This window comes from Nycticebus coucang, chromosome 22 (assembly GCF_027406575.1).
Source record: "Nycticebus coucang isolate mNycCou1 chromosome 22, mNycCou1.pri, whole genome shotgun sequence".
NCBI lineage: Eukaryota > Metazoa > Chordata > Mammalia > Primates > Lorisidae > Nycticebus > Nycticebus coucang.
Window position 1 is genome coordinate 36,099,941 of NC_069801.1, and position 26,491 is coordinate 36,126,431.

The window sequence follows — 26,491 nt, forward strand, 5'->3', positions numbered from 1 at the left end:
CTTTGATTCTGGTTACTTGACTGAAGTAACAAGTATGAATTGTTATACTATTAGTCACAGGTAATCATTACAGCAATCATGGAAGCAGCCTGTGTCTTAATTAGCCTGAATAGGAGAAACCTGCCACAAGGAAGACTAAAGGGAAAAGAATCCTGCTGAGTGAGTAGCAATCAGCAGTTCATCCCAGTTTCTCTAGCTAAACCTGAAGGCAGCTTAAGCTAAGAAGTCACCTGCTTTCAGAAAGTGATTAAAATCATGAGGATCCTCAATTCACCACAGAGTATTAGGAGAGTCCAAATAGATAATTAAGAAAAGAGAAACTGGTTTAGCAACAACAAAATCTTGAGCAAATTGTACTGCAGATAGCAAGTGATTTAAGAGGTAGAAATGCCACAGTGTTAAATGTAGATCAAAATGGACATAACTGAACAGAAAATATTGGCTTTAAATAGAAGGTAATTAATACCTACAGAGGATGGTTCTGTGGAACAGTGACTGAAAAACTTAACAGTGCAAAGGGCTTCAGAATTAGGAGTAAGACAAAAATAAAAGTTTAGCCATAAATTGTATAAAGTGAAATTAAGTAAAAGTGCAATGAAGTCAGAGAGAAGAGGTACAGACAAAGAATTCAGAAAAGTAGCAAAGTCAGAGGGAAGAGGTATAGATTAAGAATTCAGGCTCGGCACCTGTGGCTCAAGCAGCTAAGGCACCAGCCACATACACCTGAGCTGGCAGGTTAGCAACCAGCCCAGACCCGCCAAACAATGACGGCTGCAACCAAAAAACAGCCAGGTGTTGTGACGGGTGCCTGTAGTCCCAGCTACCGGGGAGGCTGAGGCAGGAGAATCACTTAAGCCCAGGAGTTTGAGGCTGCTGTGAGCTGTGACACCATGCACTCTACCCAGGGCGATAGCTTGAGGCTCTGTCTCAAAAAAAAAAAGAATTCAGGAAAGTAGCTTCCCTGGTCCAAAGTTCCCCCCTCACTTCTTGGACCCCACACCCAGGGGCCCAGGGTGTGCACACGTTCTGGGTGTACCCTGGCTGGCCGAGATCTCACCTGTCACTGCTTATGGAGAATGGTGGCGTCTCTCTGAGTAACCACGATCCAGGACTACATCAATATGAACAAACTGCAGTGGCACCATGTGGTCCCCAGGCCTGGTCATGCTTAGCTTCCCCTGAAACCAGTTTGGGCATCAGGAGAATGCCAAGAACCAAGAACAGATTCTGAATTCCTCAAGTTCATCTGACCCAGTGACAAGTACGAGTCTAACTTCACTCTCTTTGAGAAGTGTGAGGTAAATGATACAAAGGCGCACCAGCTCTTAGCCTTCCTGCAGAAGCCCTACCACAACCCAACGAGGACACCTGCACTCAAGACTGACCCCAAGTTCATCAGTCTCCAGTATGCTGCAAGGACACTGAGTGGAACTTTGACAAGTTCCTGGTGGGTACTGTGTGCCCGTGAGCGGGTACAAGACATCGCTTTCCAACCATCCACATGGGGCCCTGCTGTCCTAGGGCGCCACTCCTACACAAGCTGCCAGGCAGCAGCAGCACTGCTCTCTGCGGGGTTTCATTTTCCCTCTAAACCTGCATAGAGAACAGCTGATCCCTGGGAAAATCCCCCGAGATGTGCACTGGTCCTGTCCATCCCAATCTTCCCTCTGCCAGACCAAGGCGAGTTTTCTCACTAATAAAGTGTTAAGCATCAGCAGAAAAAAGAAAGAAAAAAAAAAAAAAAGATTTCAAGAAAGGTGAATAACATGTAAGAACTTTCATCACATTATATACTTCATAACTCTTGTCACTACCTGCACATGATTTTTATTTGCTATTTCTTCCCCCACTAGAATGAAAGCTCCATGAGAGCAGGAATTATTTTATATTCCCGAAAGCTGGTATATAGTCTGCACTCATATTTACTCATGAATGAATATATCAGGTTCTTTAAAAGCTGGACAAAATAAACTTAAAGTAAGATCTGACTGAAAACTCATTTACTTAATATGGATTATCAAGTTAGCTCCACCTCAAGCAATTTAGGAACAATCCACAGAAGAATTAAATTAGGTATCCAGAAAATATAAAGAACTCGTGTAACTCAAAAATCAAAAGACAAATAGCCCAATTAAAAAATAGGCAAGGATTTGAACAGACATTTCTACCAAGAAGATATATGAATGCCCAATAAACACATGAAAAGATGTCCAACATCTTTAGTCACTAAGAAATGTAAATCAAAATGAGATACCAAAAAGACAAATGTTACAAAGATGTGGAGAAACTCAAACTCTCATACTAGCTGAAAGGTAAAATAATGCAACTACTCTGAGAAACAGGCCAGTCTGACAGAATGTCAATCGTAAGAGTTACAATATTACCCAGCAATTCCACTCCTAGGGTATAATATCCAAGAAAGAAAACATACATCCACAGAAAAATCTGTACAAGAATGTTCACAGCAAAAAAAAAAAAAAGAATATTCACAGCAGCACTAAATCATAATCACAAAAAAAGTCGAAATGATCCAAATCCCCGTCAACTGATGAATGCATAAATGTATTTTATACATACAATGGAATACTGTTTAACAATTAAAAAGGAAGGATATATATGTTACAACATGTATAACACTTGAAAACGTTATGCTAAGTGAAAGAAACCAGTCACAAGAAAATTACATTCCATTTATATCAAATGTCCCAAGTATGAAAATTTCAATTAGTAATAAGATTGTAGACAAATTAGAATGATTGTTTCTTAGGACTAGCAGTGAAAGGAGAAGAGGTAATAAAAGAGCAAGAATTGACTGCTAGTGGATATGGTATTTCTTTTAGAGGGGGAGGGAAAAGTTCTAAAACTACAGGGTAGCAAGGGTTGTACAACCCTGTGAATTTATTTTAAAACAATGAATTCTACACTTTAAATAGGTAAATTGTATGTGGTATGCGAAGTACATCTTAACAAAGTTGTTACAAAAACAAAAGAGCAAGTTCAAAATAATACAAATATTCTTATTCTATCCTGTTCCTGCTTCTTCCCTCACTAGTGCCAAAGGATCTATCCCCAACCCCCAAAGAAAAAAAAAGGGTAAAAGTTAGTAACCTCACCCGAAAACAACTTTAGTAACAGCAGTTATTTTCAAATCTATAAACCCTTGAACCATTAAGTCAAGTTTATTTTCTGGTGACATCCACTATTTTCAAACCACTGTTTATTCATTAAACATGTTTAATGAAGATACATGTATGGTTTATAAAAAAGGTTTCATACACCTGGAAAAAAATTCTAAAGGAAACCACTTTACCACTTTCTACAATTCAATTACTTACGCTATAGGTACTATATCCCCTCCTCCTAAAACAAGATCAGGGCCAGGAAAAGACTAACAGAAGATGAAAAACCATGCTAATCAACAATCAGTTTCAACTTTTTGAGACTGTTTTAAGAGCAGGAAGTTTAAGTCTGAACTAACTGCCTCTTTTCTCTCCATATTTTAGGACTAGCATCCATAAAACAGGTGGTGAATGTGGGGGAAGGGAGCTTTCTGGCCAAACATCACAGAGTTGTAACTTCTTCCAAACCCCAAACCTTACTTCCTGCAATTTATGTAAACAGATCACAGGCCACCCTCTTCAAACTAAATCATAACCCAAGCAAATAGCACATGATTCTATTTCTGGGTCTGCCATTAACTCACTGGATAATCCTGAAGCTTCAGTTTTCTCTACTTTGCTCAATAACCACAATATCTGGTTTCAAAATCATACCATTTGGTCTAATAAAGAACTTTTTCCAACTTACAGATTAATCGTTATGGAAAATCAGAGGTATACAAAGTTAAATCACATTATATGTTTAAATCCCCTTTACTGAATAAATATGAAATATGAAAAATCCAAAAGATTATTTTTAAACAACTTTTTTTTTTTGAGACACAATCTTACTTTTGCACTCCGTAGAGTGCCATGGCATTATAGCTCACAGCAACCTCAAACTCTTGAGCTCAAGCAATTTTCTTGCCTCAGCCTCCCAAGCAGCTAGGACTGGGGCATCTGCCACAACACCCAGCTATTTTATTTTATTTTATTTTAGAGATGGGGAGTCTCGCTCTTTTAAAGGTATTCACCCGGGGCAGCGCCTGTGGCTCAAGGAGTAGGGCGCTGGTCCCATATGCCGGAGGTGGCGGGTTCAAACCCAGCCCCGGCCAAAAAAAAAAAAAAAGAGAATCGCTTAAGCCCAAGAGTTGGAGGTTGCTGCGAGCTGTGATGCTATGGCACTTTACCTAGGGCAACATAGTGAGACTCTGTCTTAAAGGTATTCGCCCAACAAAGATGGAATAAGCTTTTGGAGGGCTGAAGGGTTTTAAGGCTTTCAATTTGAGTTTAGTTATATTTAGAATACCAAGATGCCACCTCACTGGATCCTGTATCTTTATCTTGGGCATTTGATTCGTATGCTTTGCCTGGTGTAATTCAAAGCAAGAGATCCTACCATACTGCTAAAAAGTAAACTGAACTTATCAGAACTGATTGGTTGTCAGAGGAATGAAATACTGTAATGTAACTGAGAAGATAGGAAGCTATAAAGTATCCATTGCCAGGGGTGATTAACAAATAAAAATAATCTGCGTGGTCCCCAAAGTCAGTCTACAAACCACTGCTGACTTCCTAAGAATCATTTCTATTCCATTCCTGAAAATCCTGATTTAGGAGGCTAGAGTGAAACTAGGAAATCTATTTAATTAGAAATTATCTCATATGATTCTGATACACAGTTTAATTCTGGAACTACTGATTTAGGACAAGGACAGATTTCATATCATTTGCCAATCATGCTCCATATGTAGTGGCTGACTGAAGAGCTACAGTGAGACAGTTATGTCTAAGTACAACCAGAAATCAGTCTGCCATGGACAAAGTGATAGAAGAATAACATACAAACCATGTATTTTGTCATCTTTGATTCAGTTAGACCACTGAATGGACTTTTTAAGGAGACTTCTGAGGTTAAGAAGAGACTCGGATCTGAATTATTTAACTGGCAGAAGCTCCAACTGACTCTAGGAGAGTAGCAGACAGGAAAAGAATAGGCCTTGGTTCTTCCAAAAGTGCTTATTAAACTCTCAGAACTATACAGAACAAGAAAACAACATGATTTCTGCTTGCAAGATGTTTGTAATCTTGTTGGAGAACAAAATTCTACATGATAATATAAACTTGCTTTATTTAAAAAAAAAGAAAAAAGATGTTTGTAATTTGAGGAAGAGTTATACTTTGGGTAATGGTGGGTGTCAGTGGAAGAACTGAGCAACAAGCCAAAAACAGTACAATTAATAGTCTGGATTGACTCAGGAGGGAATCAACTATGGGTTCCTAATCTGTAACATGTTTAAAGTGATACATTAAGAAGATTCCAATGGCAGCATTTTCCAGAGCAGAAAAATGGGAGGTTACTATAATCAAGGCATGACCCATTAGAGGGCAAATAATCCACTTCATATTGTTTCTGTAACATGTCTCTACCACTGGAATGCTGGCTCCTAGTGAGCCAGATACATCTCAAATAGACCTTTTTAACTCCCGCAAGGCCCACCACTTGTTTTGTACATAATATTTCAAAATGCCTATTGAACTGTTGTGAAGGAAAAAAAATCTGATAGCTATTTCAAAAGGAACAGTAACAGAATTTAGCACAGATAGAGACATGAAGGGTCCAAGGAGCAGAAAGAGTCAAATTATACCAAGAAAGGAGAGTGGGGGGCCTGTGGTATAAGATTTAAGAAACATAACTAAATGGAATGTATGTACTCTGTCTGGATCTTGATTCAATTAAAAATCAACTGTAAAAAGCCAATTTTAAATAATTAGGACATTTGATTATAAGGTAGACATTAGTTGATACCTAAGAAATATTGTCAATTTTGTTAGATACAATGATGGCAATTTTGTTAAGATACAGTGTGGTTTTTTTCTTTAAAATATTTCAGCAAAAAACATATTCACAGCAATGCAGCAATTATCTTAATTTGCTAAATCTCAATGATGAGTAAAGGAAGGTTCACTATGTTAGTATTTTATATTTTTCATTATACTCAGAAGAGCAGTTGGATTTAAGTCTTCCGGTGTTAGTTGCTCAAGTCTAGCAATGTACAATTAATTCTTTTTCTTTTCCTTCTCAGATTTCAGGAATCTAAGAATGACTAGTACTTCTGAGAAAACAGCCTAGACTCAATCAGAAGAAAATGAGCATTCATTTGTTAGCTCAACTAATAGGAAATATCTCTGAATCTACTCAAAGAACTTTTTGTAAATTAATATAAGAACTGAATATGAGCCAAGAAAGTGACTCAGCTGCTAAAACGAAACAAAATACAATATTAGGCTTCATTAGAAGAATATCCAGAAAAGAAGGGCAACAGTACCACGTACTCTTCACTGGTTAGTTCATAACTGGAATCTTGTGTTCTGTTTTGAGCACCACATTTTAAGAACATTTACAAGCTAGAATTCTTACAGGGAGGGTTATCAGAGTGGTGAACAGTTTAAAACCAAATGTCCAGCATAGAATGACTGAAGAAATTTGGTGTGTTTCTCTTGGAGAAGAAAACACTTTTCAGCCCTCCATCTCACCTTTACAGACCAGCAAAAAATATTTTCTAGATTTCAAGAGTTAATGAGCATTCCACAGTCAAAGAAGTTTGAGATGGACTTATCAAAGTGTTCAATATCCTAAACTGCTTTGTAAATGTTCAAGAAAAGGGTATTCAGTTTCCCAAACGTGTGACAATTTATTCATTCATTCAACAAATATACACTGAATCCAATTGTCTGCCAAACACTCCTCCAGGTGCCAGGGACACACAGAACTACAACAATGAACACTTTTAATATTCTGGAGGACAGTTTGGGAAGCAACCAACCTGGGTCTCTTCCTACCTCTATTTTTACATTGTGCATCCTGATCTCTTTGATGATGCTCTCTCAGCCCAGAAGGCCCTAATCTCTATCTTAATTCAAACACTATCTTCTCCATGAAATTTTCTTGATCATAAGCAAACACACTTTTTCTTCTCAGTAAACCCGTGGCTCTTTATTTGTACCCATTTCTTAGGAACAGACTATGTCTCTCAATTATCCTTGGATCTTTCACAATGTCCAAAACAGTATCTTACATGTGTAGGTACTCAAGAAATATTTGCTGAATGGATAATCACCTTCAAATATTTGAAGAGGTATCTTGTGAAAGAAGGCAGACTAGGTTGTCTAATGTTCCACAGGGAAGAACTTGGAAAAAAGAGACAAAGTTAGAAGCAAATTTTGCCTCAATTACAGCCAATCAATCAACAGGCTACCCGACCACTATTAGTGAATAAAGGTATTCTAAAAGTAGCCAAATGACTCTATATCAAGTGTTTCACTGGGATATATACTTCACTGGCCTGTATGATTAACTCTTGACAGTCTAGGAAATACTACACATCTCATTATATTAAACAAAAGATAATTTTTGATACATGTAGCAATATTGAAATTCTTAAAAATAAAATGTCCTGGGTGGTGCCCATAGCTCAGTGGATAGGACACCAGCCACATACACCAAGGCTGGTGGGCTCGAACCTAGCCTCGGCCAGCTAAAACAACAATGACAACTACAACAAAAGAAAGCTGGCTGTTGTGGCAGGGCCTGTGGTCCCAGCTACTTGGGAGGCTGAGGCAAGAGAATCGCTTAAGCCCAAGAGTTTGAGGTTGCTGTGAGCTGTGGCGCCACAGCACTCTCTATCCAGGGTGACAGCTTGAGACTCTGTCTCAAAAAAAAAAGAAAGAAAAGAAAAAGAAATGTCCTTTCATGTATTAGTAAAGCCACACATTACTTAACAATGAAAACACTCTGAAAAATGCATTATTAGGCAATTTCATTATGTAAACATCTGGCATGTACTTCTATAAACTTAGAACATATAGCCTCTACTACATGGCTAGGATAGAGAATATAGCCTATTACTCCTAGGCTACAAACCTGTAAAGCCTGTTACTGTACTGAATATTGTAGGCTGTGGTAACACAATGGTAAGTATATGTGTATCTAAATAATAGAAAAGGTACAGTAAAAATATGATATAAAAGATAAAAAATGGTGTGGCTGTATAGGGTGCTTACTATGAAAGGAGACTTGCAAGACTGGAAGCTACTCTGGGTGAGTCAGTGAGTGAATAGTGAACGAACACGAAAAACAGTATCTTAAAGAAGTATTAACAATTTGGCTTTTCTTCCTAGAAACTTGTCAGGTGATGGGAGCATATAGGTAGTACATTACTGTACAGCCCTATAGACTTTTTAAAAAATAAAATAATTGTGCTACAACATTATGATGGCTATGGTCACTAGGCAATAGGAATTTTTCAGCCCATTATAATACTTATGAGACTACCCACTATAATTATGTGGCCCATACTTGACTAAAACGTTATATGGCACATGACTGTATAATCAATATATAATGATGCCTGTTATGTCTTATATAGTGTTAAATGTAGAGGATAAAAGAAGAAAAGACAGTGTCTTCATCCAAGGACAGTCGATACAAAATTTTTAAATTATGCTCCCAAAGCAAACCTGACATGAATTTGAATGTCTAGGTCATCTACCTCAAAAAGAAATGCTCCTTAGATAAAATTATCTTAGAGCGGGCGGCGCCTGTGGCTCGGTCGGTAGGGCGCCGGCCCATATACCGAGGGTGGCGGGTTCAAACCCCGCCCCGGCCGAACTGCAACCAAAAAATAGCCGGGCGTTGTGGTGGGCGCCTGTAGTCCCAGCTACTCGGGAGGCTGAGGCAAGAGAATCACTTAAGCCTAGGAGTTGGAGGTTGCTGTGAGCTGTGTGAGGCCACGGCACTCTACCGAGGGCCATAAAGTGAGACTCTGTCTCTACAAAAAAAAAAAAAAATTATCTTAGAGCAATGATTTTCAATATTACACAGTCAAGAGGAATAACCATGAAGCCATCAGCTCCTCTTAAAGCCATCTATCCACATCCTTAAATGCAAACCCTTAAATGTTCTTCAAACAAACGAGATAATCATTTGGCCCTTCTAGTTAAAAACGAGAAAGAAGAGATCACAGGAGACTTCCAGTCCAGATGCTAAGGATATCTCCGTGATGTTTCTTCCAAACGAAAAGCTGTAGTCTTTACTCACAAGAACCCTGCCCTTTGCTTGTGCCCCCAATATTCAGCATAGTGCCCAAGACATAGCAGATGATGAATACATGAGCAAATTAGAGAAATGAATAAGTCCATTATCCCTGGATGAAAAATATACATTAAAGAAGTTTTAGCAATTTGGGTTTTCTTTTTTTTTTTTTTTTTTAATTTTTTTTTATTGTTGGGGATTCATTGAGGGTACAATAAGCCAGGTTACACTGATTGCAAGTGTTAGGTAAAGTCCCTCTTGCAGTCATGTCTTGCCCCCATAAAGTGTGACACACACCAAGGCCCCACCCCCCTCCAATTTGGGTTTTCTTATTAGAAACCTATCAGGGAATGGAAGCACATCAGTAGATACTTATTAAATCAATATTCAGGGTTAAGTTAGAATGCTATTTCTAGATCATTTATTGCTAAATAATTACTGTAAGCAAATTTAAGGTCTTGCTTGATTCCAGAGGACTAAAATTAATTTCTTGATAGGCAGAGCTAAAGGACCAAATTCTAATGCAAAGAAAGATTCAACCCATTTAATACACCCACAATTTCACCCATAAGATTATAATCAAGTAACTTATCAAACTGATTTGTTAACATAATTATTTAGAAAGCAAAACACTTTAATAGCATCAAATGTTTAAACTGCTCTTTGAAAGTCTTAAGATTCACATTTTTCCAAATTCTCATTTGAACCATAAAAATTATATATTGTACATCTTTTCTTTTTCTGACTATAAAATGATTTATGCTCACTGTAGAGAACTTAGAAAATACAGACAGGTTCAAAGGAGAAAATTAGGGCTGGTTACTATGGCTCATACCCATAATCCTAGCACTCTGGGAGGCCCAGGTGGGAGGATTGCCTGAGGTCAGAAATTTGACATCAGCTGTGCAAGGGCAAGACACTGTCTGTGTCAAAAATAGCTGGGTGTGGTGGTGTGCACCTGAAGTCCTAGTTACTCCAGAGGCTGAGGCAGGGCTGCTTGAGCCCAGGAGTTTGAGGCTGCAGTGAGCTATGATGATGCCACAACACTCTGTCCAGGGCCAGAGAGCAAGACCACATCTCGAAAAAAAAAAAAAAGAAAGAAAGAAAGAAAATTAAAATTACCCATTGTGATGCATTCTCTACCAGTCTTTTCTATGCAGTTATAACTTTCTTATATACTCTCACTTTTCCTACCCACCAATTAAGGGACAGTTGTTCTCCCACTGTGGTAGTAAACTAAGCACCCTCAGGAGACTCATGCATGGTCTAGACATAATTTCTCAATGTCTAAATTTTACAGATGTGTACTCCCATAAAATGAAAACAAAACTGTTCAGTAATTCTTCATATGCCCCTCCCTGCCATACCTCCAGAATTCTACAAAGACAAAAATGTAGATTCTAGTAAAAATGCTTCCAATAACTAGAAATGGACCTAAATTTAACAAAAGAAGTTATTTCCACTAGTTTTGCATCCCCAACATCACTACTATCACAACATATGTTCTGCTCCAAGTAGCCCAGGTCCGTTGGGATCTATAAACTTTCACTTTTACTTCAAAAATCCAAAGTGTGCACCTCAAAATTTTGTCAATTTTCTACTAAAGAGTACAAAACAAGAAGGAGAATGCAGGGTCGGGTTGTAGTATCTGCTCCAGTACTAAATAACTGAGTGACACTGTTTTGGCTTGTATCTCATTTTCTCCATTTGTCATTAAAAATATTAATTGCCCTACCTATATCACAAGGCTATTGTGAAGCGCCAAAATCCAACAGATCAGAGAAAATGCTTTTGAAAAAATATTCAAATGTAAGGTGGAAATTTTTTGAAAATATACATCCTCTATCATAAACACTATAAAACATGACTTCCTCTGATATGCGTAAGTGCCATTTCTAGTGGTGATTGCTATCCATGAATACATGGTGGGACTATACCATCAGAAGCTCCTTACACAGGGCAGACAGGTAAAGGGTGTCAATGACTCACAGATTCAACCATTAACAGAAACTGATGCCATGTATCATTTCACCTTCTGTCATGACAGTCTGCATCCTCTTCATTCACAAGAGCCAACCCTCTCCTGACTGCTGAGTATGTGACTGCATTGCCTGTAATTAATTTCCCAACATTCTCAGAAATATTTTAAAGTTACTTTTAATAATTTAACAAGCACCTATGTGCCCACCAACCAAAGATCTTAATAACCTACTTCTGCCATATCACAGCATCTCTATATAAGTCAACAGAATGTGAAACTGTTGTTCATGCAATCTTTCTGTACACACCCCCCAACAGATTTATGTTTCAACACACAGTAATTGTTAGAAACAAGGTATCAATGTAAGGCCAGATCTCAACCTTAGGAAAAAGCTAATTTCAACTTCTAAGGTATTTTATAAGGTCACATTAGCACCATATTCTACCAATCAATCAGAAGATCGATCTTATTTCTTGATAACCACCAAGCAAGATTCTATCTAGACAAGAGAATCCAGGACAGCTTTGTGCTTTGTACTCCAGGTGAAAACTTTGGCTGAAATCAAGCTATTGGGTAAAATCTCCTTCAGACACAGGGTCATCCTGGAATAGTTGGTCAATTCTTCAATGACCCTCTCTACAGTGATTTGAAGATAATGAAAAACTGCCAACGTGCAATTTCTGGAGGCTCTCTCTAAAAATTCCCACCCAAGGACTTCCCTATCCCCAAAGTGTTAGCATTAACTCAAAAGAAGAGACTTTTCCAACATTTTGTTCTAATAAAATTATTGTGCTGTATAAGTCTGAGTCCCACTCTGTAAATCTGAGTCCATTACAGACTACTTCATCCACTGATGAAGCCAGAGTGTATACCGTTAATGTACTTAAGTCTTATTATACTAAAATGAAATCACTTTAGATTTATGGTAAAATTCTTGAAACAACTGAAGGGGCTTAATTATTACTAGAAACTAGACCTCTATTAATGGTGTCAAAGTAAGAGTTCTTACTAAAAATAGGGTCATTACCCCAGATCACATATACATATTTGCCCTATACTTTACCTTGTTATTGTACTGAAATTCAACACCATGAGTCTCATTTGCTTTTCCTCAACTGTTTTGTCCTGATCTTCTAAAAGAGTAATAACCACTTTGGAAAACATCACATTCTCAGGTTATCAATTGATACATATGTCAAAGCTACTTCCATATCTCAACAGATGGCCCACAGTAATAATGCTCTGCTGATCTGATTATAACAAATTCTATTAAATCAAAAATCCTGTACAGCAGATGCCTCTTCCAATTTCACTATAAGTCAATCTCTTTAACCAAAACACTGTGCTTTGGTTCTTATTTGTGCACTAAAATCCAATTATGCCAATTAAGACGGTCAAATTTTTTGACAGTTGTTATAAAACACCACTGTTGTGTTTTCTGAGTTTTGGGGTGGATGCAGTACAGAGTATCTCCCTCTAAGACTGAAAGGCTGTTTAAAATGGAAAACAAAAAGTCACAGTTAAAGGAAGACCGAAGAGAGAGGTAAAAGTGAGCTTTAGCTGTCTCAAGCCAAGATTTCTGAATAGTAGCAATGTGGAAAACTAAGTGACTAACAAAGCCAACAATCAAAAGTAAAAATGATGTAATTTCTGAATTTAGAGGCTATTAGCAAGGACAAACAAAAAAATGTGCCTGAATGTCTAAACAACATGTATCTTTGTACACTGTAGTGATAGGTCCTTTTTTAAAAGAAATGTAGATACAATGCCAACTTAACTTTGCTGTTTAACTATAAATATATTCAAAATTGAATCTTCATATTCTGGTCATGCCCTTACTTGAAATACTACTCTCTATTAATTCATGACACAGTAGACAACAGTGTAGTGAATAAGAGCTAATGAGTTCTGAAAACAGGCTGCAGGGGTTCAAATCCTGGCTCTTTCCATTCCTAGCTATGCACCCTTAGGCAAGTTACTTAACCTCTCAGTGCCCATTTCCTCATCTGTAAAACTACGATAATAATAAAATCTACTTCTTAGAGGGTGCTGTGAGGATATGAATAATAAGTGTAAAGTACTTAGAACACTTTTAGGTCCATAGTAAGGCATCAAAAATGTTAGCTATTATTATCATCACTACCATTATTATCACCCTATTAGCATCATTTAAGTATTGAAAGAAAAGGCAAAAAGTATGTATGACTTGTCTAAAACAGCAAAAGAGTGCCAGAATCTGCTGAGAAAAATCTTCATTTTTAAACCTCAAAGAGCCATTAAAAATGAGTGATTCCCCCAAGTAAATAGATTTCCCAGTCCTGTAAGTCTCCAGGGATTTACACAGGCAGAGATTATAGCAAAAACACAAACTAAAATCAATCTGCTCCACCACTGCCTTAAGTTTGCAATCTCAAGCAAGTCACCTAAACTTCAAATTGCTCACCTTAAAAAATGCTTTACCTATATCACAGGGTTATTGAGATCAAATTAGGTATGTATGAGAAAATGTACATAAACCATTAAGACATACGAACGCGTTTAAGATGTCTTACTCATCTTTATATCCTTTTTTTTTAATTTATTTATTTTTATTGTTAAGTCATAGCTGTGTACATTAGTGCAATCAAGGAGTACAACGTGCGGGTTTCATATACAATCTGAAATATTCTCATCAAACTGTTCAACATAGCCTTCATGGCATTTTCTTAGTTACTGTATGCAGGCATTTGTATTCTGCATTTAGTAAGTTTCGCCTGTACCCATTCTAAGATGCACCATAGATGTGGCCCCAACCATTACCCTCCCTCCTCATCTTTATATCCTTACCTTAATGCCTAGCAAAATGCATCACAGAGGTTATAATCTAAAAGAAAGGCCATTGGAGTTGGGGCGGGAAGTGGGGGGGTGGGGGGAACAGCGTGAAGATTAGGTAAAGATGGGAAAGGGTTTAAAAGAGAAAAGAAACACAAATGTTTATCAACTGATGAATACATAAAAATGTAGTGTATCTGTAGAATGGAATACTGTTTGGCAATAAAAAGTTTTAAAATACTGACACATGCTACAACATGGATGAGCCGTAAAACATAGCTAAGTGAAAGAAGTCAGACCCAAAAGACTGTGTGTTCTACAAAATGTCCAAAACAAACAAATCTGTAGAGAACGTAGGTACATTAACAGTTGCCTGGGACTATGGGAGTCAGAAACAGAAGAGCTACAATGATTATGAGTTTTTTTTGAATGATGTTCTAAAAATGATGGTGGCGATGTCTGCACAACTTAGAATATGCTAAAAACCACCGAATTGTATACTTTAAATGGGTGCATTGCATGATATGAGAATTATATCTCAATAAAGCTGTTTTTTAGAAGAAGAAGAAGAAGAAAAGTTTGAGAGAACTGTTAAAGTATAATATCACTGGCTTTAGAACACAAGTCTGCTTCTTTTTTAAAGAAAAAATAGTGAATTTTCTAATATTTGAGTAGATCTGACATGTGAATGAGACTAAACAAAGCATTAGCATCAAAAACTATTAAGAACTGCCACACCAGACCATAATGTCTCTACAAATCCTATGAAAAACAAATCTGGCATCTGTTCTAATTTTTTCTTTCAAAATTCTCTCAAGGTTACAAATTACCTTCTCTGGTCTACTTGGATAGTCTTTTCATCACAGTCCTTGTTTCTGTATTTGACACTGTCAACAATCCTACCTGGCAGAAAATCTTCCTATACCTGGCTTCTACAGCACTGATGCACGTCCTGGTTCTTCACAGGATGCTTTCTTTACCTATTAGCCTATTATGTGAACCAAACTTAGGAACCTCCAGGCTCTTTCCCCATTATACTACTTCCTTCACAACACACATCTGTGTCTTATTACCATCTATAGCCTTGGTCAGTGCAAAATCTACATTTCATCTGACTTTTATGAAAATGCATAAAGCTAAGTAACTTGCCCAAAGTCTCTTCATGATTATTAAGACCTTCTTAGGAAGATTTAATGAGTTAAACACATATGAAGAGCTTAGAACAATGCCTCATATCCAGTAAGTACTCAATAAATCTTAGCTATTATTTTATTCCCACAACCACTATCTTATGTCAGACCATCATCCACCTATTCTTAAAACTTTTAAAAAGCATTCAAATCAGTTTCCCCACCCCCAGCACACTCAGCTGATAAAATGACATGCATTACCTTACTCTCATTCTGTAGAATCCATTGAGGTACCCTATCAAACTAAACCCTCTATCCTTGTGTGATTCTCCACCAACACCTCCTCACCAATCCTAAACTCATTTATTATCATTCACCAATACAGTTTCTCTGTGACAGTCAAGCAACTTCATAGCTTTTGTACTCTGCCACTTCTCTGCCTTTGCACATGCCCTTTAGCTCTCCTGGAATATACCTCTTCCCCTTTGTAAATTAATGAATTTAATTAATTTGGTTTCTCAAATGTCACTATGTTTCTCCATCACAAGAAACAACTTCTGTCTTCTTTCAATAGAAGTTAAAGCTTTCTAAGAGACCACATAATTTCATTCCCTGTGTCTCTTCACACAGACTACTTCATGCACAGGAGAGAACTTTACAGAAGTGCACAAATGCTGACAGACTAAGAAAATGTGCGTCAGAATGTATCAGAACAAGATTTTTTATTTTCCACTGCCCCACCCATACTTAGTATAATGAAAGTAGATAGAATCCATATTTAGATATTGTTATTCTACAAAGGAAAAGGAAAACTATACTAACAATTGTACCAGACAAAAGTGGGAAAAAAATTCAAAAATATACTCAAAAAATACACAATGTGGAAAGTAAAGTTAGAATGGTGATCACCTAGGAATCTAAAGAGTGACTTCGACACAGTAAAATTTTTTATCTCCCCCAAGCTAATGAAGAAAAAAAGGGCCAAAATAAATGTGTCCTGGCATCATCCAAAAAATATCTAACAAAGACATGAAAAACGCTCCGTAACTTCAGGATCACAAAACCAAGAACAAGACTCACCTCAACTCAAAGATACGATACCAAAAAGGGAAATCTCACATTTACCTAAGAAACCAAAAAATTCAATCACATCTACAAATGCCACCCAGACAGAAAAACGGAGAGGAGTTACTGCTTTTCTATAAATATTTTCTAAGGACTAGGGAGAATAAAAGGGTCCTCTTACTGCTACTGTAAGGGGAGCAATCTGTGGTCTCAAAAGAGCAAAACACAGGAAGACAGAAACCTTAATCTGGAAGAGACATTAAGGGAAGAAAAAAATACTCAAAACACATGTTTCAAAGCCAGTTTCAAAAACCTCGCAGTCCAATGGTACTCAACAGAAAGAGAGAAAAACTGTAATAGAATGGCTTCCACAAAATAAGCAGCCTACTAAGTGAAACGATCCAGTACTGCTTTGCAATAAAACAGCTATTAACACACCTAGGACATGCGCGCTTTTCATCAGGAAACAAAATAGAAACGAAAAAGGACAAATAAATGTCAAGAAAAGACAAAAACAAAAAAAAGATGCCCACCAATCTCTGACTTTCTGGCTCTAACTCATTCATGAGTCCAACTAGGAACAACACAGACGTGGACTGTCTGAACACAGAATAGAAAAACGTTACCAATCATACCCAAAAAGTTAATCAGAGAAATGAAAACGGTACATCTCAACGCATCAGTAGCATGTGTTTATCCTCTCTTTAAGTATTAACCAGTAGAGAAAAGAACAAGAGCAGCTAATGAGAAAGGAGAAAACATGTCAATGAAACTAAGCCCTTTTATGTCCCCTACCGGTCTCAATTTCAGAATACAACTCTTGATTCTTCCATCTAGTCAACAGTCGGCCTCAGCAAAACAACTGACCATAACCCCTTCCACGCCACCCGGAGAAAATCACAGAGAAACAACCATCCACTTACCCTCCCTCCTCACCAGCTGCAAAAATGGAAGGGGCGATACCCTACCACTTAGACAGGATGCAACACACAGGACAGAAACACGTACGCATGGAACGGCTGTCTTTGCCCTAATGCCAGCAAAGGAGACAGCAACAGGACGCGCGGGAACGCAGGCCCCTCGCACCGGCCTCCTCACCCCAAAGGGCAACCCTGAGGCGTGAGCTACAGCCCGCCTTGCGAGCTGAAAAGTGCCCCAAGCTTGAATGGAAGAAGCTGCATTGTGCCAGGGTCGAGGGCTAGCCCAGGCTAGGGGGCGGTCACGGAGAGAAGACTGTCCCTGTTCTCAGACTCAAGACCCCCGGGATCTACGTCTGGTTCCCCGGGGCCCGGCCTGGGGGAGGGGCGGGAGGCGCAGAGCCGCGGCTTTCCGGCTGAGGGGCAGCAGCAGCTGAGGAGAAGCGCCGCGGGGGAGGGAGGGATCCAGCCCTTGCCGCCTGCGGGGCCCCCAGCCAGGCCCAGACCCCCGGCCCCGGCCGCCGCCCACCCAGCAGCGCGGCCCCGACAGACAGAAGGGAGAGGACGTCTCGCGGAGGGCAGCCCCAGCCTCTGTCCCGGGAGATGCCCCAGCCCCGCCTCCTCGCCCGCCGCCCCGACTCGGCCTCCTCGGCGTGGACACTTACCTCAGGCTGCGCAGGCCGGGACGGCCCGGCCGAGCCCCCGGCCGCTACGTGAGTCTCCGCCCCCGGAGCAAGATCCCAACGGCGTCTGGTGCGAACGACTGAGGCCCCGAGCAGCGCCGACAGCGGCGGCGGCAGCGGGAGCAGCCAACATCCGGGGCCGCGCACCCGGAACTACTTCCCGACCAGTTCCCCCTCCCGCCTTCGTCCCTCTGCCACTGCTTCCACCTCCTGCGACGTCGCTGCGCCACCGGACTGGCGTCAGCGACGTCACGGTCCTCCGCGGTCGTGGCTTCTTCGATGAGTGCGGATCCCTCCGCTGGGACAAGTAGTGCCGCGGGACTTCCAGAGATCTACCTCCTTGCAGCCCGTGTCAACCCGCGACGGGCGATTCCGAGTGACTTGAAGTCACTGCGGCTCAGACTGGCTTCTGGGGTGCAAGGGCGGCAGAGACAGCCTTGCAGTTGAGGACAGCAGAGACCGGTGGCCCTGGACCCTGCCCACGGATATCAGGGGCCTTGGCGCCGGAGGCGTGGTGCCTCGTGACCTCCCCGCCCCCAACCTCCACCACCTCTCGGTAGCAACAGGCACTGTAACTTGTCCAGGAAACCTGGCCTGCTTTTGGATCTGGCACCCCGCGCATTCTAGAGACCCCTACAGAAGCGCCATGGACCGTCAGGACATCCTTTCAGAACTTCACGAGTCCCAGGTTCTAGACTCATCTCTGCCGAGGCCTTTCCCGTGCCTAGTCTGTCCTTCTTAAAACAAAAGAGTTGGAACTCTAAAGGCCCACGGATTCTCAGGGTAGCTGCCCTATGGTCCTGCTATCGACAGGTGGAGCATTTAGAAGGGTGGTTTGGTGGACTAGTGAACTTTGTATTCTTTCTCTGAACTATTAGCACTGATAATCTGTCCTGTAATTTCGCACTTAATTCTCCTCCGACGTATTTGCTCTTGCTTCATTTGCACCACTCACATATTCCACTACAGCACCAAACGTGCCCAGTATTTGGGTACTCGGGATATTTGTTAGATGAATACTAGGTCGGCTGGATTAAAGGAAAAGGAGAGGCAAGAGTGAATTGGCCCTGAAATGTTTTTTGACGCAACCGCATCCTCTGGTAGTTAAAAATATGAGCACACAATTCCTTAAGCAAACATTGAATACCTGCTATTTGCCAAGCATTTCTAGGCACTGGGAAAGCAAAGTATCAAATATTCTTTATCTATATAAGACTCCGAAGATTCATTCACTCACTCATTCAACAAATATTTGCCATTCACTACTAAGGTTGCCAGAGACTGTTAGTGCTTGGGGTGTGTCAAGTAACTGAAGAAAAGGAGGGGAAAAATGCCTTTCCCTCTCGGAGCTTTCATTTTAATATGGGTAGAAAGATGATAAACATAGTAAGAGAATTATGTTGTATGTTAGAAAGTATTTAGATACTATGGGGGAAAAAATAGATCAGGGTAAAGACTAGGAGGAAAAGTGGAGGAAGAAAGGTTGCAATTTAAAAAAAAGCCTCAGGATGATTTAGTCAGACACCTGAAAGAGGTGAGGGGGTGAGCCATGCAGTTGTCTGAGGAAGAGGAAGCAACTGGTGGAAAGTCCCTGAGGTGAACACATTCCTAGAAATGTTAGGAATAGTTAAGGAGTCCAGGATGTCACAGCAGGGTAACCAAAGGAATGGACAGATCAGGTTGGACAGTGGGATCTTGTAGGGAACTGTAAGGCTTTTTTCTTTCTTTTTTTCTTTGTTTGTTTGTTTGGTTTTTGTGTGTGTGAGAGACAGAGTCTCACTATGTCACCTTGGGTAGAGTGCCGTGGCATCACAGCTCACAGCAACCTCAAACTCTTGGGCTTAAGCGATTCTCTTGCCTCAGCCTCCCAAGTAGCTGGTACTACAGGCGCCCACCACAATGCCCGGCTATTTTTTGGTTGTAGTTGTCATTGTTGTTTGGCAGGCCTGGACTGGATTCAAACCCACCAGCTTCAGGGTATGTGGCTGTTGCCCTAGCCTCTGAGCTACAGGCATCAAGCCAGAACTGTAAAGCTTTTTAAAGACAGAACTACTACAGGGCTTTGAACAGAGGAGGGATAAGATCTAATTCACATTTTCAAAACATCACTGTGGCACTAACAGTAGATGGTGATAGGACAATGGTGGAAGCCAGAGGCTTCATTATCAAAGTACAGGATAGTGGCTTGAACCAGGATGGTAGCAGTGAATGGGATAAATAAAATACATTCTCAGCTGGGCATGGTGGCATGCACCTGCAATCCCAGCTACTGGGGAGGCTAAGGCAGGAGAATCACTTGAGCCCAGAAGTTCAAGGCCAGACCAGGAAACAGCGAGATGCAAAACCCACCCATCCCCCTGCCCATTATCTCTAAAAAAAAATGTAAAAATATACAGTGTCTATATGTGAGATTTTGTAGTCTACCTCAAAGCAAATAGATTAGATAGTTAGAATATACTGTGACAAGGAAAACAGAATCCTGAAGAGGAAAACAAATTTGCCAGCTTTCCTTAGAGAGGGTAGAAGTTCCCAGAGCTCCAAGTTGCCCAAGGAATTGAAATTTCTGGTTATTTGTTGGGCCACTGGGTGGATCCTTCATAACATACCTAACACTATTCTTCCCAGCCTTTCAGGCCTCAAAACCCACCATACTCTTGAGGGCAGCTATAGGAGGAAGGGTACTAAAGAACAGCGTTGGTCATATATTTAAGGAGATGGGCAAAGCTGACGTTTTCCCCATTTGTCAAAAGAAAAAATTGAGGCCAATAGTCTCCAGATTTTAACCTGAGACTGGAATCAAGGTCATAAAGGTCTCAAACCAGGCATCTCTCTGAGCCACTTGAGTGGAGTCAGCCAGATGATGGAGTGAAAGAGCAGAAAGACTCTTTGGATTCAGCTCCCCAAGTCTGGAGATTATTGGCTCCCGAACATCATCACCTCTCACAAGCCTTAGATGGCTTATCTCCTCTCACTTGTCTGAGATTCTAAGGTGCTTCTCGAAAGGGCTTGTTCTGTGCTAGGTGGGGTAGAGCTAGAAAGGGGTGGAGAGCTGTCAGAATGGGGTGAGGAGATGGAGATCAGTAGCCTTTGGAAACAAGCATAATCTCCAGGGAGTGAAAAGGTAAAGGAGCAATAAAATTGTATTGCATATGGGACCCATGCTAAATGAGATTTTAGCTGCTCCTGACACACAAACAACAGAAAGAGTAATTAATTAGATGGATACATTAATTTGCTTACCAGTGGTAACCTTTTCACTACCTATATATATATCCTGTATTATGTTGTGTACCTTAAATATACACAATAAAATTTATTTTAAAAAAATTGGGGGTGGGGGGGTGCTTGGCGCCTATAGCTCAAGCGGCTAGGGCATCAGCCACATACACCAGAGATGGCAGGTTGAAATCCAGTCTGGGCTCACCAAAAACAATGACAACTACAACCAAAAAATAGCTGGGCATTGTGGCAAGCGCCTGTAGTCCCAGCTACCTGGGAGGCTGAACAAGAGGATCGCATAAGCCCCAAGAGTTTGAAGTTGCTGTGAGCTGTGATGCCACGGCACTCTACCCAGGGCGACAGCATGAGACTCTGTTTCAAAATAAATACATAAATGAAGGAGAGAGGATGAAACATTAAAAAATATATATATATTTTTAAAACAGTCTCACTTTGTTGCCCTCGGTAAAGTAACACGGCATCATAGCTCACAGCAACCTCAAACTCTTGGGTTCAAGGGATCCTCTTTGCCTCAGCTTCCCAAGTAGCTGGGACAATATGCACCAGCCAAAACGTCTGGCTAATTTTTCTATTTTTAGTAGAGATGGGTTCTTGCTTAGGCTGGCCTCAAACTCCTGAGCTCAAGCAATCCACCCACCTTGGCCTCCCAAACAGGCATGAGCCACCTCGCCCTGCCCTAAAAAAATTTTTTTGGAGACAAGCTCTTATTCTATCTACCAGCTGGAATGCAGTGGCATCATCATAGCTCACGGCAACCTCAAACTCCTAGGCTCAAATGATCCTCCTGCCTCAGCCTCCAGAGTAGCTGTGACTACAGGTACATGCCACCATGCCCAGCTAATTTTTTAATTTTTTGTAGAGACAGGGTCTCACTCTTGCTCAGGCTGATCTCTTAACTCCTGACATCAAGCAGTCCTGCCTTGGCCTCCCAAGTAGCTGGGACTCAGGTGTGCTTACAGGAGTGAGCCATCATGCCTGGCCTAAAAAGATTTTCATGAGGAAGAAAAGTCTAAAGCCCACATTGGAAAGGCAGGGCCAGGCTCAAATCTAATATTCCATAGCTTGCTGCTTTTGTGCCCACATGAAGTTATTTAGTTTCTCTTAGTCTCTGTTTCCATGCCTATAACATGGAAACTATAATCATAGCAACTCAGAAAAAGAGGTTGGGCCCAGGCTGCCAAAAATTAAGGCCCCCAAAGACAGCTGTTATTATTATTTACAAGGTCCAGTATCAGCACAGAAAAAAGTACAGTAGTTCACTAACTTGGGAGAAGAAGGGTGCAGGACAGGAGAGCCCTCGAAGAGGACATAGTATCCAAGTCAGGGGACAGATATTAAAAAAAAAAAAAAAGATTGATCAAAACAATAAGATAGAGGTTTTATTGTTCTGTATTCTTTAAAATCTTTCCCAGGTTTATCTGGACTATATGTTCCCTGATGGGAATACAGCCCAGAGCTGGGCTGCAATATCCCTGCAAAATGATACTGATTTGATACTGGCAGTACTTCGATAGCAAGGTGTTAGATACTTCACATGACCCACAGTCACTTAGACAAATAAGACTTTATCTGGTCCTTTTCTCTCTCTGTATCTATTGTAAGAGGAAAGCAGAAAATGAGAAAGGAATTTAAAATGAGCCAGGATCTGCAAGAGGGAGAGAGGAAAACACGGAGAGCCTCTCCTATCATTGTAAGAGCTTTCCAGATTTCCTGGGTATCTTTATATAATACATTATAACTCATTTATTAGATGGTGGGGGGGGCTATACATAGGCCATGGAAAGCTGTCAGCACCAGCTCCACTGACTGCTGTTTAATGACAACACTTAGGGTTTTGTCACTATTCCTACTTAAACAACATTTAGTAATCATTTATCAAGCATCTACTCTATACCAGGCACTGTGCTAAATACCAAGGAATCCAAAGAGAAGCAGACATGTAAACAATTAATCCCAATGCAACTTCGTAGAAATTTATACTTGTGTCATGGAAAAAGAGAAGCAGCAAGCCATAGTCCTGTCAGATTAGATAGGGCAGGGAGAAGTGTAGGCATAAGAGCCAAAGAAAGCTTCACCTTTAAAAAGTAACGTTATGGTTAAGTCTTAATAAATGAATAGGAATTAGCCATGTAGAGAAAGAAGTAAGGCTGGAAATAGGGAAAGATCTGGAGCAGAGAACAGCTTGGGCAAAGTCAAAGAGGTTGGGTGGGTATAAGAAAAGTAGAGGCCATGGAAGTTATAGTCTTATAAGTGGTCATTATAAGTGGCTGATGGGACTAATTCATGAAGCGAGACCACATATCTCTATGTAAATCATCCCTAAATTTTGTTCCTGCCTTCTGGAAGCTTGATGTTAACTTCAGCCATAAGTTGACAACATGTAATCTTTGCCAAAGACTTTACTGCTTAATCATTCTTGGTGGAAAAAGAGTAGCACAGAAGTAGCATAGAGTAGCATTTTCCCCCAGTAGAAGGTAGTAACCTAAAATATTTTTTTTCCTCAACTCATCCATGTTCTTGTAACTACCTGGCTCAAAACTTGGCTTACCTCCACTCTCAGAATCAACTGGGCTAATAATTTTTTTTTTTTTTTTCTAAGACAGAATCTCACCCTGTGGCCCTGGGTAGAGGGCCATGGCATCCTATAGCTCATAGTAACCTCAAACTCTTGGGCTCAAGCGATCCTCTTGCCTCAGTTTTTCTATTTTTAGTAGAGACAGGGTCTCAGTCTTACTCAGGCTAGCCTCCCTGGCCCAACTGAGCTAATTAAAGCCATAATGAAAGACAAAAAGGCATGAAGACAGCTGAGCAAACAACCAATGGGTAGAGAGTCAATAAAGTATTTATATTAGGTGTAAGCAATGGTTCAGATGAAACTTGGGTGGCATTTGGAAGAGTGAGTCAGAGGATATTCAAATAGAGTGCAATCGGGAAATCTCTCTATCAGTTAGTTAGCAGTATCTTTTGAAATGATATAATGTAAAGAGCCTGGTTAGCAGGAAAAAGCAACCAAGATTTTCAGCCCAAAGGTCCCTGAAACTCTGGGTGCAAACTCGTTAGTTAAGAAACAAGTGTAATTTCAAGTTGTCAGTTATTGGCTTATTTAGTGCCTAATGAGCTAAATAAGAACCATCAAGAAACTCCAATGCTGAAAGAAGATTGATAGATGAATAGCTAATATTTACTGAATGTTCCTCATGTGCCAAGCAGCATGATACTCTTTGTATGTTTTCATTTAATCTTTACAGTAAAACTACCAGGTAATTGTCTCCATTTTAAAGAGGAGGAAACGGACCAGGCACGGTGGCTCACATCTATAATCCTAGCACTTTGGGAAACTAGGGCAAGAGGATTGCTTTAGGTCAGGAATTTGAGACGGACCTGGGCAACACAAGAGACACCATCTCTACAAAAAAATTAACCAGAATCAGTGGCATGCACCTGTGGTCCCAGCTACTTCAGAGGCTGAGGCAGGAGGATCACTTGAGCCTAGATGTTCAGGGTGAGCTTCAATCATGCCACTGTACTCTAGCTCAGGTGACAGAGCAAGAGAGATTGGGGGCGGGTGGGGGGGCCACAAAGAAACAGAGCTTAGTAGTTTGAGAGTGACAAAGTCAGGATTTGAACCCAGAACTGACCAATTCTAATCCATCTCTATTCTGCCCACTTCCAAAAACTCCCTGGACCAGACAGGGTTGATTATATTGATTTGAGAATTGTGATCTTCTGGGTGCTAGCTATTTCAAGAGGGCCAAGAGGGCATATTCATTAAAATATCACAAATAAAGGAACTCTGTGGACGACTATACAATTGTTCCTAAACATTTACTTTGCCTCCCAGAGTTGGATTGTACCTTCCCATTGACAGTATGTTTAGCTGTGTGACTCACATCATCTAATGAAATGTGAGTGGCTATATGAGCCACTTCCAGCTGGTGGAAGCTTTCAATCAGTGTGCTACACCATATTTTCCTTTCCTGCTGCCCTGATGACCAGCAACTTTCAGAAATACAGGCTGATCCAGCAGCCTCAGTCCCAGAGTGAAAGTAATATGCAGCAAAGCCACAGCTGACTAGGAAGGACACAGCATAAGTGAGAAAAACAGCCTTTGCTGATTGGGCTGCTGAGATTTGGGGTTTGCTGCTATAGCATAACAGAGCCTGTGCTGACAATGCAGACACCTTCTGAATCTCTCTCTTTAGTGATCCAAATTTCTGATGTCATTCTCAGGTAGAGGTTGCTTGGGCATACAAAATATAGAAAATGGGGTGATTCGCGGTCATGTAATGAAAGGCTTTAAAATACGGGATTTGAAACTCACTCTTGGTCTTTGGGTATAGGTGTCATGAGCCATGTTGTATCCAGGAACTAAAGAACTTACAAAGAAGATTAAGATTTACCTTACTTACAAATAACTGTGCCTCTTTTGAGACAAGGCCCACACTTATTTATTTCTAAACCTAGAAACTCATCAGTGTACCTGTCACTCACTAGGGACTGAACAAGTTTTAATAATGTTTGTATCAAACATTATTCCATTAATACTGTGGAATGATCTACAGCAGTTCTCAACCTGTGGATCGCGATCCCTTTGGATTAGGAAGGATGAGAACCGGCATTAGGAAGGTTGAAAACCACTGACCTAGAATATAACGCAAGTCTCCTAACTCCCACAAAAGCTCTTCCTATGTTGTGGTGTATTACCAACTTCGGTTAACCAATTATTATTAGCTAATTGTTATATAATGATTTACAATATATGTGCATCTCATTTACTTGAAATGCTGCATCAATGGAAAATATCCAGAACATCAGGTTCTACAGGACCTGGAGCATAGTAGGCATTCAATAAAGTACACAAATCTGCCTGTAGAAAGCACAGAAAGTAGAAAGCATCGGACAGCCTAGAGGACTTGGCAATAAGAAGTGTGAAGTGCACAGAGCATCGAGTTTTTTAAGGGGTCAGGTTAAGAAAACATGCAGTTGAAGGTTAAACTCAGACAGACATAGGCACAGATCCTTAAGGCTTAACATTTTCCAAGCATTTCCAAAGAGTACAGGGCAGTAATTGAAAAGCCATCCATGGCCTGGTGCAGTGGTTCACACCTGTGATCTTACTATTCTGCGAGGCTGAGGCAGGAGGAACCCTTGAGCTCAGGAGTTTGAGACCAGCCTGAGCAAGAGGGAGACCCTGTCTCTACTGAAAATAAAAAAATTAACTGGGCCTGGTGACACATGCCTGTAGTCCCATCTACTTGGGAGGCTGAGGCAGGAGGATCACTTAAACCCAGGAGTTTAAGATTGCAGTGAGCTATGATGATGCCACTGCACTCTACCTGAGGTAAAAGAGCGAGACTGTTTCAAAAAAAGAAAACCTTCCATAGAATATCCTTAATATAAGCAAGCATTGAAGAGAATCCTGAGAACTAATTAAAACTACCTAAATCTGTGGGCTAGTCCTTCCACACCAGG

At 40.5% G+C, this 26,491-nt stretch overlaps 1 protein-coding gene across 6 annotated transcripts in view; it reads right to left on the minus strand.

Annotated features, from left to right (window-relative positions):
* The window catches only part of FOXJ3 (forkhead box J3), a 174,665-nt gene extending 155,811 nt beyond the window's left edge, over nucleotides 1-18,854 (minus strand). For 5 of the 6 annotated variants that reach the window (XM_053576410.1, XM_053576412.1, XM_053576409.1 and 2 more), the window contains exon 1: nucleotides 17,762-18,853. The gene's annotated coding sequence lies outside the window, so the exon portion shown is untranslated. Of the gene's footprint in view, nucleotides 1-17,761 lie in introns of all 6 variants that reach the window. The other variant, XM_053576413.1, reaches the window with a different exon arrangement.
* Nucleotides 18,855-26,491: the final 7,637 nt, after the last annotated feature.